At 40.3% G+C, this 16,621-nt stretch overlaps 1 protein-coding gene across 1 annotated transcript in view; it reads right to left on the bottom strand.

Moving 5' to 3' along the window:
* LARGE1 (LARGE xylosyl- and glucuronyltransferase 1) overlaps positions 1-16,121 on the bottom strand; it is a 277,571-nt gene extending 261,450 nt beyond the window's left edge. Inside the window, exons 1-2 of the mRNA XM_042889480.1 lie at positions 15,862-16,121; positions 14,350-14,436 (exon numbers count right to left, since the gene is read on the bottom strand). The gene's annotated coding sequence lies outside the window, so the exon portion shown is untranslated. The remainder of the gene's footprint in view (positions 1-14,349; positions 14,437-15,861) is intronic.
* Positions 16,122-16,621: the final 500 nt, after the last annotated feature.

Below are 16,621 nucleotides of genomic sequence, written 5' to 3'. Positions count from 1 at the left end.
AGACATATTACAGAAAATACAGACCACAAGTCAAAGAGGTAGCCTACCAACGTTTTTCCCCTCAAACAATCAAAGTTTAATTCCATTAATGGGTCAAATCTTTCGACAACTGTCTTTTATATTAAGTAGGAACATGACATCAATTAAACCAAACAGCTACTAGAATGGTTTAGACAAGTCCACAAAATGTTCTCCCTAGGCTTCAGTAGGATGATGAGGTTTCTTCTTACGAGAGATTTATCCATAGGCCAAAGAACTTTGCCAGTCTGTCAGTGAAGCAAAACGGAGTCTTTCTACTAAGCCATAGAGTTTTGGATAGTTCTGTAATTGCAGTGCTTCCACATGGGAAGACACCTCCTAGTCAGTTTCATGAAATGCTGATACCTTTGAGTAGCTTAGTCATCTACTCAGACCTGTCTTGGCTCCACCAGAGCTGTGAGGCTCTCTCCCACCTGTTGCTACTGAAACAGAGTGGGTGGTTCTGATGCACGGAGAACATTTACATGCTTACTGAGTACCTACCAATGGATGATGTTTATTGCTATCAACTTCTGCAGATTTTCCTTTTTTTGAAGGTATGACTGAATTTATATAACATCTCCTCCCAACATCAAGCTACATTATAGTATTTAAAAATCAACACCTGTACACAATACATGAATTCAGAAGGACATTAAGGGAAAAAAAACCTAGTTTTTACAAGGCTTCCATTCTCTTTCCTTGTTTTACTATTTTCCATGCTTACACCAGCATTCAACTTGCAGAATTTACTCATTCCCCATACAAATATTTCTACCCAGCATCTTCATTCCACTTCAGCTTCAAAAACTTTTTTGCTTAAGAGATGCTGAAATTATAGAAATCTGGACAGATAGAGGCAAGCCAAGCAGATACAGAAGAATTCACACCGTTTTATTCTATTAGGTCAGGAATACATGGTACATAAAAACAAGCAGAAATCCAAGAACAAGATTATTTGCGTCTTTGATTTTCTTCCAGGATTCCTGAGAACTGCTCAGCTCTCCTTTTTTGCCAGTTCTTTACCAGACACAAACAACTATTAAATCCAATTCAAATGACTGCAATTCTTCAAACGCTTAATGTTAGCACAATTACTTAAGGCTTCACATGTGCTATGAACAGTAGCATTACTTATTAAAGATTTGAGGGTGTTTTCAGAGCATGCTACATGATTCCTTCCAATCTTAAATACCACTAAAAAAAAAAAAATCCACTTACACCAAACTACTTAAGTAGTAAAATTATTGCAGAAAATCCACATTCAGGAAAATACAGGGGTCTCAAACCTCTTATACCTTCCCATACGTTCCAACAACTGAAGCAATAAATGTCATTTCTGTATTCTCGTGGCATGGGGAAGATTTAAGTACTTATTCCTATTCGCAAATACACAAAGTTCAAAATCTTAGTGTTTTCAATTAAAAAGCACACTCCCTCAATCACAGTGTTCAAATAACTCGAGACAGAAGACATATTCATGAAATTTTACAAAAAAAAAAAGCATCTAACTTCTGTGAAGAATATAAGCAAAAACCACCTGCACTTTCTTGAAGTTATAAATAATCGTTATAAACTCGGAGATGCTGTATTACAGCAGAGCTAGAAACGACAGGCTCTTTTGCTGTGATAACATTTACTACAGAAGTATTTTCATTTGCCACAGCATCACCCTCTATTGCATAAGTAGCAATCTATCTAGTAAGACAAAATTACTTTCATTTCTCACCGCTGTTATTTTCTCTCATAGGTTTTCCAAAGATCCCTGCTCATTAAACGTTTGTCAAAATGCACTCACACAGCATGCCAGGCAAAGAGGAGATGAGAGGCAGATGCTTCTGCATGTTAGTGGGCGGGATGGGAAAGAAGCCGGGGAAGCAGCTTTTGCATCCAATCTATTATAGCCGTTTTTCTTCTAACCATCTAATAGCAACTCACAGATTCACCTGAAATGCATTAAATCCTCTGAACTTAGGAAATGATGCATTATTGAAGTCACAGCAGGGAAGCCAACTGAGTTTAGCTAACATAAAAGACTTGCACTAGAACGACTTTTTCATTACAAGGTTATAGATAATAAACAAAGGTAACATTTTAAATGCAGAGAAGATGTACAGTCACAGAAGCAGCAAGCATTTCCTTTCAGAAGAAAAAAAATCCCCTCAGATTTTTTCCTCCCACCTCAATAACAGCAAAACAGATCAACAAGGCCTCTATCTCTTAGACTTGTGCTCCAGCGTGTTATCTTTCTTCCACTTTCTTCAGCTACTCAAGCACATGACTCTCGGAATAAGTCAGGTACCTAAGACCTGAAACTCACTTTCACCCCCTAGAGATCCTCAGTAACACTTAGTACTAAGAAACTGAGGTTGCAATAGAGATTAAAGAAATACACCAGGTTTTTTGTTGTTGTTGTTTTGTTTTTATTTTTATTTTCTTCCTCTTCTTTAGATTGCTTGTCTCAATGTGTTTTTTTTTTTATAGATTCAACAGCATACTTCCAGCAAGTAAACTGCAAATTCTGACAATCTATACTCATATATGCAGACTACATGTATACAAACTAAAGGAAAGGTACATGCACATCAGTCTTCCAACATATTAAAAGAAAAAGGAAGACAATTCTATGTGTAATGGGATAGAACAATGTGAGCATAAGTCCCTGCCAAATCCCATCTAAACTACCAAGTTGACATCAGAGGTGAAACGCATATAGCAAGAATGACTAAATCCGTTAAGTGGCCTCCAATTATTTTTTCCATAAATACAAGTGACTACAATCGTATCAAACAGGTTATTATCACATCTCTTCAGTGACACAGCTTTCTGTCAAAGAGAACAAATAAAAACAAGTGCATAAATCACAAGGACGCGTGGCTTAAGGTCATTATCACAGAGGATTACGGAATGGTTTTTGCATCCTCCCTTCTTTACTTTTAATATTTCCACTTTTGTTCTAATAATATAGCTATTCTTACCTGTGTTTTCTAAAGACTGGAATCCTCCACAGTTATGAGTGGCAAACAGGAAAATACTCTCACTTGTTAAGAGAGAGAATCTAGGCTACAGTTTAAAGGTACATTCAGTAACATCAGGATAAAAGGTGTGATTTTAATTAGACCTGCCAGCTTTGTCTAACTGCATAATGCTGTATTTACTGAGCACCATACTAGGCTTTATGAACTGTGGTTGCCAGGCATTACCAAAGACCTATGTTTTTTTCCTGTGCTAACCACAGTATAAATACTTCATTAAATTATTTCTGTTCTACAGTGTGCACAAAATCCAAATGTAAGTAAAGCATAAAAAAAACTGAGCAAGTACTACTATCATTGGTCACTGTGCATTCAGGGATGCCACAAGGGAGTCATTACTCTCAGATGACACCACCTGTTTCAATGAGAATATTCACAGCATTCACTACAGACTACAGTGTGTAAGCATCCTACAGTCTATCTCAAAATGAAGGCTAGAGCTAAGTAAAACTGCTCACTTTCCACATAGTGCAAAATTAGGATTTTAACCTGGGCCTCAGACAGAATGAGAAATTGATACTCTGTACAGTCCTAAGCAGACAACTGGATGATTTTACAAAGCAGTCCACAAATCTCATGCAGGCTATCATGCCAGCTCCACTCCGTAGAAACTACAGATCTCACTGCAGTCAAGCTTCTCAATCGCCAAGAACAATTTTCAGGATACTTTCATATCTATCAATAAGGAAAAAGAACAAACAACACACCATCAACTTCTGATCTCAAGGCAACCTTTTCCCAGAGAGGCATAAACCACCTAACCTGAAGTGTGTTTCAAAACCAGACTACCGAAAAAAAAAATAATACAGCTATAAAGTAAACAGTCAAGTCTAAAAACTAGATGCAAACCCAACAGTTAGACTGCAAGTGAGAAGGTGGAAGAGAAACAAGAACATGCCACTCTAATCTAAAAACCATAAGCCTGTAATACAAGAATTTGAACACTGTTTATTGAAACTAGAACATTCTTCCTCCTGAACGCTACACCACTATTCTCTTAATGATGGGGAAGAATGAAATGTTTAAAATCTTCAGTCCTAAATTTCTGCTTCTTAATTATGGTATTTTTCAGCAGTTGCTGACTCAAGCAAATAGCTTAGCGAAGCTGAGCAGTAATTAAGAGATTTCATTTACAACACAATTTCACATTTGTACAGGAAGAAATGTGCTTCTTATGACATGAAAATTCTTAATACTGAAAAGACACATGCAGATATAATGCCATGAAAGTCTTTCATTTGCTCTGTGAAGTAAGCCATCCCTTCTTCTAGAAAGTAAATACACTTTTTAACATAATTATTCAAGGCAAAACTTTAGAGGTAACGAATACCACTGAGAGCCAAAGAAAACTTAGAGCTTTTTACGATCATGAATTCAAGTCAAGAGGAATCTTGACATTACATTCCTAAATGAATGGAATTAGCCTCAATGGTTCTGCAACATGCTAATACAATTTCCTAAATTGTACTTACAGAAATGAGACCTATGTCAATTTACACTTTATTTCAGGTTAGCAGTTTGGTCAGCAAAGCCCTAAATGTTTTTACGGATGTAGATCTATAAGCAGATGGAAAATAACATATACAAATTATTTCCTAGTCAATTAAAGAAAATTAGAAACTGTTTTAAAACCACTATTCCTTGTAAATAATTACACAGGAGCTAGTGACCATCACAGACTAAAGATAATATTTCTGACTAACTAACATTCCATGTTTGTCTTCACCTCAAAGGGATTTTATCCTAACAGATCCAGAGCATCCACAAGTTCTAGATGTATTAAACATGGGACAGACAGTCAAGAGATGTCAGTGTTTTAATGAGGTTCTTATGTAACTTGTTCCTCCCATTTGTTATTTAACATTGGCAAAAAATTCTGCACAAACTGTGCCACGATGGCTAGAGAATCTTTCCCTTATTGGAATAGTAGTATTTTTATAGAAATAATTGTTTATAGAAATAAATACAGAACTTCAGTCTACGCATCAGCTGCAGACTTAAGAAAGGTAAAAAAAGATGGTGCAGATATGACAGCATCTTGGCCATGCAGAAACGCTTAGAGGGATTAATTAAACATACCATCCACATCCCAGTTCATAAACATAAAAGGTTATCTCAGATATGTTTCTATGGTTAATGAAGCCCTCAACGAAACCATCTCTAGAGTACAGATTCTTGTCTGCACCACAAAGCTATTCCTGGAATTACAGCAAAACCTCACATATCTATAACTTGTGCCTTGCCAGTAAAAAGAAAATTAAAAAAAAATAAATAAATAAAATCAAAGGTTCTTAAAATCAGAGCATTAACACCAACGGTAGGCCATGACAAGAATATCTTGAATGAAACTTAATTCTAAATGAAAGCAAAATATTTAGCAAAATATCTTAAATATTTCACTTGGCAAACGTTAACATGCAGAGATAGAAACAACCATTGTTTCATGGAAAAGAAGCAGGAAAAGAGGATAGAAAGTAAATGGACAGACCGCTGATACTTCAGTTTTGCATAATGTGGTTTCATTCCCATCTTAATGACACATCAGAACAGGTTCTCCAGTACTAACATAACAAAGGAATACTACAACATTAAATACCAAGAGACACTGATAGACTTGGGCCGCTTTCAACACTAGCACTTTCACAGCTGAAATTTCTGTTGTTTTTCTTAAATCAGCACTGCAAATCTTTTTTATTCTATATCACTACGTAAAAGCTTTGCTATGTCCATTACAACAGTATCAAAAGGCACATATGTCCAGCAGAATCAAGGTGCTAGATACAAAGCCATAATTTGTGTAAATTTGCCCATTACGTACTCTGCTGAATTCCATTTTCTTTGTTTAGGGTGCTTCATGGCTCTTTAGCCACAGCTAACGGGAAAGACTTCTGCAAAAAGATTCATCAGAAAGACTTGCATGCTATGTTCACACCTATCTGCAGTGTCCAGTGCTACTCACGTAGATCAAAACTGGGGTCTCTACTAAGATTTCCATGCCATCCAGAAGCATCACTGTCTTCCTACCAACGTTCCACCACAGTGAAAGCCAGCAGAAATGTATGGAGAGGCAATCAGAAAGTGCAACACTGACAGATTTTCATCTACATCGGGTAGTACCGCACTCGCTCCGTTATGAGCAGCACTGATTTCAGGGAAATGGCTCTTAGGAAAAGTGAAAATGGCAATGTTTTTCACTTCAGCTCATTAATGCTCTGGCTTGAATCCTCGTGAACTTAACAGGAACAGCCTCGCTGCAGTTTTGAGTAGGGCCTTAAAAAAAAATAACAAGGATGTGAATTTGATAAAGACAGGAACAGAGACTAGCTAGGAGCAATGACCACAGGTTCCATGTCCTCCCATTGTTCAGCCTAGATTAGCACAGCTGGTTACTAGTCAAAACTTGCAATGGATTACCACAGTCAACTCAGAGTTCCAGGCAGCAACAAAAGCACCGAAGTTGGTTGCTGGGTTGATATTTCGCAGGAATAGCTAACTTAGGAATTATCACCTCAATTATTTGTCTAGCAGTAGTGAGCATTCCAAAATAGATCTGAGATAACCTGAACAATTTGAGAATGATGCCTCACTGCAAAGATTGAAGTCAACATCACAAACAGCCCCTGAAAAACACTACTCACTCCTAATAATCTTATTTCTGCCCTGATAAAATATCAGTGCTCAATGCACTAAAGTTTAACCAAAAATCCCATTTTGTTCGACTTAGTCAAAGATATTAAGTCCTAAAATGATAGTCGTACCTGACTTAAAACAGACCAAACAGAACAAGTTCTTAAAAATCAAAAAAGCTGCAACAGAAATGCAGATACACATAGCAAATAAGAAAACACAAGGGAAGCTGGATTTCTTGCTATCTGTGATGAGTGACTCAGTTCCTGCCATGTTAGATTCACCTCACCTCCACAGATGACAATCACAAGGCAGGTGCAGTGGGATCTGTCTCCATTCTCTTAGAGGTTTCTGTTTGGTTAGGCCAAAAAATTGGTGTTACACATACTGCTGTAAGATTTTATTTCAGCACTTTCAAGTCAGTTATAAAAAATACTTAAAATACCACCTCAATTAAAGAGCAAGATAACCTGACAGAGAAAAACAGTTATGTTGCAAAGAATTGTTTCAGCTGGCCCATGTTGCTGCAACCAATGGATCGCAATACAAGAATACAAACTGTTAAAGAATAAGCCAGCATTAGTCAAAATGACAAATTACCAAGATGAAAAGTATAACTTCAAAAAAAAAGCGCAAACTATCAGCTTTCAAACACATTAGCACACTCTTCAGTATTTTGTAAGCTCTTTTGGGCAGGAAACAGTTTCACGCTTCGGAATTTTTAACATCTCAGCTCAGTTGACTGACAGTGCAATGATTGATTGATGTAACTTGGCTAGCAGAAGCTGCCACTGTAGTCACACCTATACTGGCAGAAACAGTGCTTTTATCTGAATTGCTCCCATCATTTGTGCACTTTTGTTTTTAATATATGTATTTTTAAGTATGAATAAATACAAGGAATTAAAAGACCTGGGTGCAATTGCACAGCTGTGATTTTGTGGGGATCATGGAGACATGGTACGATGGCTTGCTTGACTGGACTGCCGCAATGGAAAGGCATGGGCTCTTTAGGAAGGACAAGCAACAAAAAGCAAGGAGATGGGAGTCATCACCCTATACATCAGAGAGCAGCTGAAATACATGGCGATCTGCCTGAGGATTGATGATGAGTCAGCTAAGAGTTCATGGATAAGGAACAAAGAGCAGACCAGTACAGGTGACACTGCAGTGGGTACCTGATATGGGCCACCTGACCAGAAAGCATGAGCAGACCTTCAGAGATCTCTTCCAACCCTCAGCCTCTCAGCGTTCTCTAAAAACACTGCTGTGTCAGAGAAGTTCCAGCCATGCACCAGTGCTCAGGCTGGTAGAAAGGAGCAGTATATTTCACTAAGTACCCTTAACGTACACAGAGTTGTTGTATTTGTGCTTCACCCTGAACAAATGGAGACCAAGCCTCTAGGTGTGCTCATAATATTAATAAATAACTGCTTTCTATCCTACATTCATAATTTCACTACTTCAACCAAAAAAAGTCAAGATGCTTTCCCAAATGCCCCATACAAGGCCATAAAAAGATATGAAAGCATCTATGATAAAGAAATGGGGAAAAAAAATGAAATCATCAACCTTCTTCAACATATTAACCTCCAATGCAGAACAAAGCTGCAAAGGAAGAAAATGCAACAAAACAGAAGATACACTGCACAATTATTTCAGAGAACTCCTGATACTAACTACAGTTCTAGAAATCTTTACCACTGACGTAGGACACATTTTTCAATCTGACAGTGGGACACACACCATACAAGCATGGAAGTAGCCTTCTGCTGAGACAGATGCTGTGCCTGCCCTTGCTTATCAGTGCTCAAAAACAACCTAAAACCAATATAAAACTTCACCAGTAGAAGCACGGTATTTTTTACCCAGTTAGCATCTATCAATAAATCAGCGCAGATTTTGGCCTCTTTAATGTTCATTTATGATGACTTCTGCTACATTTGCTGGCTCAATGGTCTGTGGCGGTTTCACTCTCCAAGTTTCTTAGCACCATCCATCCATAGATAAAACTCTATATACTTAAAGAACATTAATCTACAAGCTCTGAAGACCAAGATATTGCTGTTTACTCCTACAAGCATTCTCCCATTTCCTTCTCCTTTAAGCATACTATTTTCTGCTTTGGAGAAGAAAAACATTCCTGTCTTTCCTTGGTCACAGCACTGCCTCTAAATCAACAGAGAGCATCTGTAATCTCTACTAGGCGAGCTTCATTTATCCAGTTCAATAACTTATAATTATTAGTCATTTTTTGAAGATGTACATATGCACATTTACATTTAAAAATACTATATCCTGACTATCAGAGACCATTTTATCATCTAAGGCACAAATATATTAAGCAATAATTTTTTGCTAAAGACACAGGTGTTTTCACATGCTCAAAGCACAAGACAGTGACTCAGGAAACCAGTGATCTGCTCTTTGCTTTTTGACTGACCACCTGGGGAACTCTGCTCAAATCACTTTACCTGCTGAGCATCATTTTAAGTTTCTGCATTGTCCTCTGCCTCGTCCTAAACTGCATTGTAAAGCATTCAAGAACCCATGAATTTATTTCCACATCATGCCTAAGACTGGAAAATCAGCAAAGTTATACTGCAAAGGAAAACTTCTGTCATCACCTTCAGTTTTTCACATACCAGTGGCACAAAGTTACTACTTCATTCATCCTAATGAGGAAAAAAAAAATATATATATATATAAATTCACCAACTGCACACAGTTCCATTGTTATTGTAACAGAAATCAGGATCTAAGCTTACTGGACAGTACTTCAGGTCTTCCTCCTATATGATGCAGGTTCACGTACCTCAGATGACACACGTGAGCACTGGCATGATAGCAGAGGACAATGGCAGTATAAAGAAGTTGAGATTCTACAACCAACTGACCCAGCAAGGCAAAACCTGCAAGGCTTTGGATACCAGCAGTAAAGATGTAAATTCCCAGATCGATAATTGCACAGAAAAGAAGTAACAGTACACAGTTCCCCGCCATATAAACCAGGTGCAAAATGACCTGATTTTGGCCACACATCAGTCATTCCTAATGGAAAGCATTCATACAAGAAGGAAATGTCAGCAGTGCAGGTCCTTCGTCACCATACTTTAAACAATGGGTCTGAACGACACAAAGCTACTATTTTAACTTACCAGCCCAAAGATGCACTAAGCTTGTAGTAAGAACAAGGGAAAGGGCAAAAAGACCACAGTATTCATAATGAAATGCAGCCAGTTAACTTACTTTCTTTTTCACATTGGAGGTCTGAAAGCAGCCATGGAATCATGCGAACCCATCCTAGACCAAGCATACACACTGCTGCTTTTTTCAAGTTTTAACCAAAAGATAATTGCTGGATGCCCAGTTTAGGACAGTTGTATCTGAAACGTCCTCCATTTGCACATTTGATTTTCTCTTGCCAAGGTAATGGTTCATACCGCACTACAGTGGTCTCAAATCTGTCATAGGATAAATGCCATCAAATACAAAGTTCTCCCTTTCTTGCCTGATTTGTACTGAGGTTTAAACTGATTTGTTTTAGCCCCTCCTGGGTCCCAAATTGTTATGGACTCAGTATCAGTACCAATTTATTTTTTTTTTATCCCTCCTTTCTCCATTTGCATCATCCTGTGTTTTGTCAAGATTCATTCTAATGAAGACAAGCATGCTTCTACCACTTTGCTGCTTTCTGAAAGCTAATGTCAGTCAGTATGGGAGAGCACTGCAACTTCCCAGGCAACTACAAGTGCTTATGGCATCATCACCTACTGATTTCTACTACTTGGAAATCATGGAAGATAAAGATTTCTCATGAATGCAGTTTATGATAAAAAGCTCACAAAGACCAAGGATAAAGACATAAACAGTAAAATATTCTAATAATGACAACTGGAAAAAAATCCACCTTCACAGGAGTCTCCAGCCTTCAGTGTTCCAGTTCTCTACTTTAATAGAGCAGCATCTTGTTGCATCACACTTAATAACAAATCCAAAACACAATTTAATCCTTTTAAAGATGTAGTAACCAACTTTATCTTAAGAATTCTCAAGCTTGGTAGCCAATATTTTATCTTAGAAGTCTTGCCTAAAATGAATGATAACCTCCCTGTGCTTAAATCTGAGTCATGTTCTAGAACCAGTCTCGGGACTGAAAAAATGAGACTACAGAAACAATTTAACTTCTGCTTGGAGGGATAACGTCAGTTCATTTTCTACAAGAAATGGGAAGCCTAAGACTCCCTTCTGTTTGAAAGCAAATGAAAGCTAAGATTCTTAAGAGCAACACGATCTAAAGAACATATTTGAGGTTTTTAGTAATACTAGATGACTGGTTTTAATTTCCTATTTCTATCCAGTGGCATACATCTTTCCAGTACCTTTGGTCTGAAAAAAACACTGAATAAAAAAAATATCATAAACTGAAGTTCAGTAATTTCTGAACATAGAATTCCATCTGCAGTATTGACCAGCAGCATTAGCTGAAGTCAGAATGGAAAACTGTCTCCAAAGAAATTCATTACTGAGGCTACTGAGGTTTAAGGGCACACCAGTGAATCAGAAAGAAGAGAAAACTGAAAACTAACGTGGGGAAGCTGAGTTGAAAAGTCTGAATATGAGTTGGAAACTCCACCTCATCCAAACAGTTCACAATTCTTCTAATTCCACCCATTCATCACCCAGTAACACTTTCTATTCTAGGGTGAGAAGTATTTCTTTTTCCAAATAGACATAAATTCCTAAATCCCTAAATAAGTACAAAAGTCTATCCAGAAATTTCTAAGTAAACTAAGAGTTTACTTTTCTAATTCCACAGTTGCTGTTCCTCACTTCTCTGCCCCTTCTGTTCTCTTCCTCGCTCATCTTTCTAAAACAAGAGCCTTCATTCTACTCATTTGTATTTAAATTTAAATAAAGATTCCAAAGTAACATAATTCTATGGTTTTCTCCAGCTTACTAAGTCTTAGCTGTCAAATATTTTTCAGCATGCATCAGGCCTGGGTTACTACCTGCAACAGCACTCTTCCATTCCCTGAAATTGATACAGTAACAAAAACAATTCAAGGAACAACAGTCCAAAAGGTCTTGTAGAGTTGTGGCACCTATCTCCTTACAGCGCTGGTCGAGAGATGGGAAGTAAAATGACAGAGAACTCCTTAACAGTTATTTCTTATTATTATTTTCCAAGCATATCTACCTTACACAGAAGTTGGCAAGACAGACTGCACTCTTCCTGCACTACCTCAGATTTTCAGCTTCCACCAGGCTACGTGATTAGGTCTGGATTTTTCCTATTGCACTAAACAGACGTTGCTGTAGCTCCTCTTGTCAATTTAAAGTGCAGCTTCTACCCAGTTAACTCAATTGCTGTGGAAATAGCACCTACATTCTAGAAAGAACAGTTATTTGGAAATTAAGTAGTGTTAGATCAGATACGGTCAGGTCTGCAAATTAAAACAGGTAAAGGAACTATTTTACACTGTTTGCTTCTAATTCTGACACAGATGGCACTTACACAAGGATTCCAGACTTGGCAGTTTTGCTTCAAAGTCATTGCCAAAGCCAGGATAATCCCTTCCATCAAATTTCTCTTTGATTTCTGAGCCACCAAGTTCCCTGTAAAATATAGTTTGCTAACTGTTACTCTCCTTTCACAACCATGCATTGAATGAGCTTTGACAGCAGACGACAGACTTCCAAATGCTAAGCCAAGTCTTGCCAAAAGGAGTCATGAACTCCTATGAAGTACAATGCTCATTTCTTAGCCCTTATCCCCAGGTAGGAGTGGGAAGGGACACAAGGAGAATCTGAAGGAAGACTAAAACAAACAAACAAAAAAAAAAGCAATCAAATGGAAAAAGCAAAAAAGGAAGAATAAAATTCCTTTCCCTTGTGGTAGTTCTGACTCTCCAGCTCATAAATTACACCAAGTGGGAAATAACAAAAAAGTGACTGATTTTTAAAGCTAGCATTCACCACAAAAAAAAAAAAAAAAAAAAAAGGGTCAAAAACAGACTATTAACGGGGTAAAAGTACTGCATGTGTTTCTGAATGTATGCGCAAGACTAGTGTTCAGAAAGTTCTCGAGCCAACAGAATTAGGAAAATAACATAACTCTGTGTAGATAAACTCATACATGACCAAATGTAAATCTGCATTGGCCATTATGTCCTCATCTCAAGTACTTTGTGCTGATGTTGTCAGCACACATAGGTGAAAGGAAAAAGCAGACACAGCAAATCTCATATCCTTATAACGTCTACTTTTAAATTAATTCTAACGCAGTTCGTGAAAGGTCTTTAATCAAAGCCAGCAAGGGCTCAGTAACAGAGGCCTTCACACAAACCCAGGTGCCTGGGCAGAATAAAATAAAAAGGAGAAGGTCCATATGCCATACTGGATCCAGACAAACAACTCCCTTCAGAGTTCACATGTGGATTGAGATCAGCACAGGCAACCAAGAATTCACAGTCAGGTGTAATATGATGGAAAGCACAGCAATGACAGCAAAGCCCCAGACTGCAGCAAGTGAGGATTTGCTCAAGTGCAACAACTGTGGGCACAGAAATAAAGGAAAGAAGCGGCTTACCCTTGGGATGCCTCAGGTAAGCAGGGATCTCCAATAAGATACCGTCACCTCCACTGCCAACCCTTAAATGAGGTCTGGGAAGGGATGGATCCTGGCCTCACACATTCCGGTCACTCAGGTGCACTGCATGCAGCTGAGCTCCCCTGGGTTGGCCCTGCCTTCCCACCAGGTGCTCAATCACTGTTTCGGGCCATGACTTAGCATTTCTGCTACATCACATTATAGATTAGCCTTCAGTTTAAAATCATCTGGCAAAATAGCTTGGATTTTTTGTGCGTGTTTAGGATTACTCCTTACAAGGCAGACACATACACAAAAAATCAGAGAACGAGAGGGTATTATATTCCATTAAGGGTCTACTGACAACCAATCATTTAGTCCAGCTAAAACTAAGGAAATAAACATTTCAGCAAGAAATAGTCAAACAAAAAAAAAATACTTTGGACTTTCGTTCCTTTAAAACCATATTAAAGAACACTTCCATTTAGCAATAGAGGTATACATGAGAAATGCCAAGTCTAGCAAGTTCCTAACATAATTCATTCAGGAGAAATATTGCTTTTGCTAATATTAAGACCTACACTCTGAAATTTTAGCAGATCAAGACTGTGACAGATGTCAATGTTGTCACACGACAAACAATTATTCACAACTGCTGTGCAGTTTGGCTTTTTGAGGGACCGTGCTTTAGAATTACAGCAGACTGAATAGCTGGCATACAGAATCCAACACATCCGTGAGTAACAGTATTTTGAGTGCTCCTTTAAAGAAAAACTCAGTGCAATTTTCTCCAGACCTGAAAGAAAACCCTTATATTTTCACAACAGTTGAATGCTAAAGAAAAAGCTTAAATTAATATATCTAATACTAAAAAGTGAATCTTGCTACATACTGCCATGCAAATATATCCAAGCTTCCTTACCAGGCAACTGAAAAGAGAGCATGCACTTTAAACAGAAAAGAAGCAATACAGAATATAAGTCAAAAATTGCAGGAATTAAACATCAATGGAATGAAGAAAAGGAATCCGGTACCACAGTGGGCAATTAAAGGAAAGAAGAAACACAAAGAACCTACCAGTCCAGTTATCCATCAGAGACTCTGCTGATCCTGCAGCTTCTACATGACTTGCAGCCTTGCTGATCAGGAGCTGTTACAGGACACCTAAGCAATAGGAATTTCACATTTCAAACTTGTAATATTTACCAGAAACTTGCATTTCTCAAGAAGCCCAAGGAGACCTGTTCCACCTCAGTCATCTCTCCATTTAAAATAACAAAACAAAAACTGCAACAGAGACAGAAAGTTTGTGGGGGTATTTTTTTCTTGTTTTGTTCTTCTAAGTAAACCTGCCTTTGATAACTTATCTTTGCTTACAGCAGGGAATGCAAAACAAAGCGAAATGATTTTGTTGAAGTATTCTCTCTTGCTCTAAACTCAGCCTTCACATTTACACGTATGATTTTTCCTTTAAGCTTACAGCCTAATGATGAAGCAATAGAAGGCAAGAAGTCTTCACTTCATAGGTGTATTTTCACCAATGAATGGGAACAAAACCCACACTAACTAGTCCCCCTAGCGTACCTTTGCAGTAGGAGTCAAAAGAATATGTAGCAAATCACTTCCCTGCCTTTTCATGTGAAGTAAAAAGCTCACCTTTTTTTTATTATTATTATTTGCTGGAAAGACAGCCACTTACAGAACTGCAGGGAAATTAGGCAACCTTTCAATTCATTTTTCTCATTTCTCTGCTGCTTCTGAGCAAGTAAAATAATGCTATACAAAGAAAATTACTCTGCATCCAGAACATTTCATTAAATAAAACATGCTGACCTGTTGGCAATTGGCAAGTCTGGTTTTAACACAGCAGTCTGTTTAGCCCAGTGCTTTTTCTTCCTTCTATCAGTAAAACCTCATTTTAAAAAAAAAGTCCAGGACTTCGGATTCATCAGTTTTTCTATCCCGGTGCCTGTACCTCCCAGAATACATCAATGACAACCAGTGCCGTGGAAACGTTCCTGTGATTAATTTAAGAGTGCAACAAAAGTGTTGTGCAGATAGGCTATACGTACACTAAAAGGTTTAGATCCGGTTACCACTGCCCAGATGCCTCCCTAGGCTAATTTTTTTCTTAACGCACATTGGGAAAAACTCGGCTCTATCTCCAGCAATACCCCCGCGTTCCAAGTTGAACAAAGCAGAGGACGCTGCGCTCAGGTGAGAACGCGAATCAAGACCGCTCTGCAAAGAAACCGCTCGCTTTCTAAAAACAAAACGTTGCACAGCCTCTCCAAAAAGTGTTACATAAGGCTCCTCCAAACTTCAAGTCACCTCCAACCCCGGCGAGCGAGGCTTAACGATCCGAACGAAGTGACGCTCGGATACGAGGTGACAGAGCAGCCCGCCCGGACGACAGCAGCCGGGGCTGGGGAACCCTCAGAGTCCCGGAGAAACTCCGGAGGGGCGCGCAGGTGCCTCTCGCAGCCGGGACTCCCTCCCGGCACAGCTCCCGGTTCGCCCGCAGAGGGGCACTGACCGACGGCTCCTCGCCTTCCCCCGGCCCCAGCACCGACACGGCCTCGCACTCACCTCCCCCGGACGGCGGCGGGACGCCCGGCGCCTCTTCCCCGTCTTCCTTCCTTCCCCGCTCCCGGCGCGCAGCTCCAACTCCGGTCCCGCAGCCGGGAGATGCCAGCCGGCGGTCCCCGCTCTCCGCGGGATGCGCGGAGAGGAGGACGGCAACGGGGAGTTCCTCGCTCCTCCCGGGATGCGCCGCCTCGGGCTGCCTCCTCCTCCCTTTCCTCTCTTCACGGCCTCCCCACTGTCGGGAGGTGCCGCCCGACCGTCCCGCTCGCCGTCTCCCGCCCCTTCTCCCCGCACAGGCCCCGCCGACGGCCGGCAAGACCCGGGGGCGGCTGGAGATTCCGGCCCGGCCTCCTCTCCTCTTCTCTCCCCGGGGCCTGCCGCACGATCTCCGCGGGGAGACGAGGCCCTGCCCGGCCTGAGCAGCTCCGGGAAGGTCACCGGCAGCGTGCAGCCGGGCGCGGAGCGGCTCCCCCCGGCCCCGCTTCTACAGCCGCCGGCCCAGCCTCAGCCTCAGCGGCCGCTGGGTGCCGCGCTCCGCCCGGGCTCGCTCCGTGCCGCTGCCCGGTGCCGCCTCCGGCTCGGAGTGCCAGGCTGCCCCCTTCCCTTTCTTTCTTCCTTCCTTCCTTCCTTCCTTGCCTCCCGCCCCTTCCCCGCTGCCAGCTTTCCCCCGCCCGGTGCCACGCTGCCCCCTGCGGGTCTCGCCGCCCACCGCCGGCAGCGCTCCAGTGCCGGCAGAGGGGTGCTCGCCGCCGCCGCCGCCGCT

This window comes from Lagopus leucura, unplaced genomic scaffold, assembly GCF_019238085.1.
Source record: "Lagopus leucura isolate 7727_CA_CO unplaced genomic scaffold, USGS_WTPT01 Super-Scaffold_100159, whole genome shotgun sequence".
In the NCBI taxonomy this organism is placed as follows: Eukaryota; Metazoa; Chordata; class Aves; order Galliformes; family Phasianidae; genus Lagopus; species Lagopus leucura.
The sequence above is the reverse complement of the archived record's forward strand: the minus strand, read 5'-3'. Positions and strand labels throughout refer to the sequence as shown.